Source organism: Lipotes vexillifer, unplaced genomic scaffold (assembly GCF_000442215.2).
Source record: "Lipotes vexillifer unplaced genomic scaffold, Lipotes_vexillifer_v1.1 scaffold678, whole genome shotgun sequence".
Lineage (NCBI taxonomy): Eukaryota > Metazoa > Chordata > Mammalia > Artiodactyla > Lipotidae > Lipotes > Lipotes vexillifer.
In genome coordinates, this window is record NW_006790338.1 from 647,682 (window position 1) to 651,274 (window position 3,593).

Consider the following 3,593-nt stretch of genomic DNA (forward strand, 5'->3'; position numbering starts at 1 on the left):
TTCTCAGATAGCTTTCAGGTCAGGTGTTGAAGGGCAGCAACTCCTGCAGCTCCTAATGCTGTTAAAGTTTACCTAACTTTGCAGATTTCTTAGGCATTTTATCAGGAATGCTAGGTTTTCCCAGAAGGAAGTTTAGAATATATCATACAAAAAGGTTCTGTCCCATGTCAAGATTGAAAAAGTTTTCCTTTTACAAGGTTTTAACTTTCTGGACCATTCCATCAACAGGTAAGCTCTTAATGGAGGCCTCTGGTTGGTACTAACCATCATACAAGCCACCATGAGCCCATGAACCACCTACCCGGAGAACAATGAATTCCTGTAACATGTGCTTGTTGAATGACTAAAATGAAGCACATTCAAATTGCCCAATTAAAGACGTTTTTTTGTAAGAGTCTATCACTTATTCTCACTCTTGCTTCGTTGAAGGCTTTTCACTATTTTTCTCTGTTTGCCTACTTGTAGAAGTGATAGCAAAAGACTCAAAAACATATATGGCCTGATCATTGGCTAATCAGAAAGAATCCTGCCTCTCATGCAAGAGAAGGGTCAGGTATCAATCCTTTGGGTGTTGAATCTTAGGATGGGTGGGGAGGGAATTCCTTGGAAAGAGATTTGGGACACTCAGGAAGCTTAGGGACAGAAGCTAGTTACCAGCTTGTATGCAACTGTTTCAATATTTCAGCAATGGGATGCCTTTGCGGGTGCCTCCCAGCTGAATAGCAAGCTCAGTTGTACTTTTAAGCTGCTCCATTTATGACTTTAGTATTCTACATCTCAAATGCTTTTAATTTACCTAACGAGACAAACAAATATTATTATATTGCTCTCAGTGAATATCCCAATCATCTTTACCTGGGCATATCTATGCACATGGGGTGAGGGCATATCTATGCACATGGGGTGAGGTATACTTGGCTTGCAAATTCTAGGCTATAAATAGCACCAACATTTTCTGATTAAGTTTAAAATATTTTTTGATGCAACTTTTGTTTTATTTCTTGGAAGACAGTATTGCTTTATTGAATCTGGACTTGACCATTATTTTATAAAGGAAAGCTAAGTTGAACAAATTTTAATGAAGAGATACAATAATAAAATCTCCTTACATGTCATTTGGTATTTCACTTTGTTTTAATGCACATTTATTAAGATCATTTACTAGGTACCATAAGTGGTGTGGAGAATACAAAGATGAATAAGACAAGCTCCCTGCCCTTCAGGGGATGCAGAGGGGATTTAATGGGGGATCCTAAAGCAGGACAATGAGAATGAATGGAAGAGTATCCAGGAGTGGTAAAAAAATGTAAGTCTGGAGTATAGAGTGGGAGAAAAGAAGTATTCTGGAGATAAGTCTGGAATGGTGGAGTATTAGGATGCTTTCAGTTGTAAATGACAGAGACCAACACAAGCCACCTTGAGCGAACAGGGATTTAATTGGCAGTATAACTGCAAGGTCTAGAAGGTATACATAGGTGGCCCTATGTATACCTATGTATACTTATGTGGGGTAATAATGGTGTGTCAAGATAGGGTCATCAGCTGTAACAAATGTATTACCGTAGTGCAAGATGTTGATAGTGGGAGAGGTTGTGCGTGTTTTGGGGCAGCGGGTATCTGGGAACTCTGTACTTCTCTGCTCATTCTCTACAAAATAAAGTCTATATAAAAAAAAAAAAAGGCAGCTGGGGCTTTTGAATAGAGATGTGAATTTAAATATTTAAATTCAGAGGAGCAAAATGACCCCTGCTGACCAAATGGAGGCCTGAGAGCCAGCAACTGCCCAGCTGAGATCGTTCTCAGCCTTTGACTTTTCATCCCTTTTCTGGGATCACACTGAGAATCTATATTAGTGATAATGAGTATATCTAGTCGTTCTGTAAATGTGGCTATTTAAGGCATTTTATGTGCCAGACCCTGTGCTTAATGCATGGTGGGAAATAAATCACAAAGCATTGGCCCTGCCCTCCAACTTCATAGACTGGTATAGTTTTTCTCAAAGAATAGTCCAATAAGGAGCACTTTGAGGCACTTGCTAAAATAACAGAATTCAGGACTTTTTGTAGACCTCCAGAATGAGAATCTACGGGTGTCTGGTAGGGCCACTCAAGATGGCTGTTCTCTTACTCTCTGTATACCCTCTGCTCGACCAATGCCTGCTGCGCCTACACGCTGCTCACATGACTGACCTTCCTGTGCGCTTGCCCCAGGCTCCAGCTGCTGGTTGTTCTGATCTGAGGGGTAGTGAGGGGCGTGCCCCTCTGCTGGTTTCCCTGGTAACCCATGAGCCAACCAGACGTCAATTTCCCCTATAATTGGCAATTTACCCCCCACTCCCGGGCCGCCCGCCCCCAAGACTGGGTGCGTGACCCAAGAATTTGCATTTTTAACATGCATCCAAGAGCCTTGACACTCAAAATGTGGCATCGCCTGGGAGTTCACTAGAGGTGCAACGGCCCCACCATAGACCTCTTGAATCATGAGCTGCATTTTAACAGGATCCCCACACATTAAAGTTTGAGAAGCACTATTCTAGAAGATTCTGTTACATGCTGAAGTTTGAGAATCAGTGGCCTGGGAAGACTAATGAGTATATAGATGAATTTGGCACAATGTGATGAGTGCATTTATAGAGGAACATGTGAGTTCCTCTGGGCACGTTTAAAGGATCAGGTTTCTCTGTCAGAGATTTCCAGGAGAGGTGTGATGCCACTTGCTTCTTAAAAAGCAAGAAGTTGGCCAGGCTAAAGGGATGGGGCAGGGGTGACAGGTCTCATCAGAGGAAATCCAGTGTCAAAAGTCCTGAGGCAAAAGAGAACACTGCATGTTTAAGGAACAAGAGATGTATCTCGAATTGCAGTATAAGTTTTCAAACAAACATTTAAACTCTAAACTTCAACCAAAAGAGATATTTTTAAAAATTCAATGGTTAAAGATTCTCTTATTAATCTTTAAGGGAGTGCAGGAATCAGATTTTTTGAATCTTATCATGCTGTTTCTCTGGCCTCCTTTGACAATTTTTGTGTGTGTGTCCATTTCTTCATTCATTCATTCAAACATATATACATTACACACTGTGCTTTGTGCCTATTATGTGGTGGTGAATGAAACCAAAATAGTTTCTGTCCTCAGGGAGTTTATAGGTGAGGCTGGAGTGGGAGTGGAGAAGCCAGTAAAACAGGTAAATTTTTAAAATGTGTAATTATAAATTGAGAAAATGGCTAAGTGTGCTATGATGGAGAATAAAGCAGGAGACTTCAAGGAAGGTCTTCCAGCCAGACTGAGGTAGGAGATAGATGGGCCCTTGGGCTGGACAGCTGGTGTTTGTCAAGTGGAGTAAAATTGAAGCTTTGTTCTCGCTCCAAGGGCAAAGGTAGTGGCAGAAGCTGAGCTCTGCTAAAGTAAAGAGATAAGACGACCACTCCTGAGGTCAAGGAAAACTTCCCTGTCTGCGCTTGTGCAGAAAGGCTCCTTGAGGGTCAAAAAGGGAGGGGGCGCCACCCCATAATAAGTGTGGACATACACCCACAGGCTTCTGTGGTGGGGTCCATCTTAGCAAAAAGTTGCGGGCAGCCCTCCTCCCCCCCCCCCCC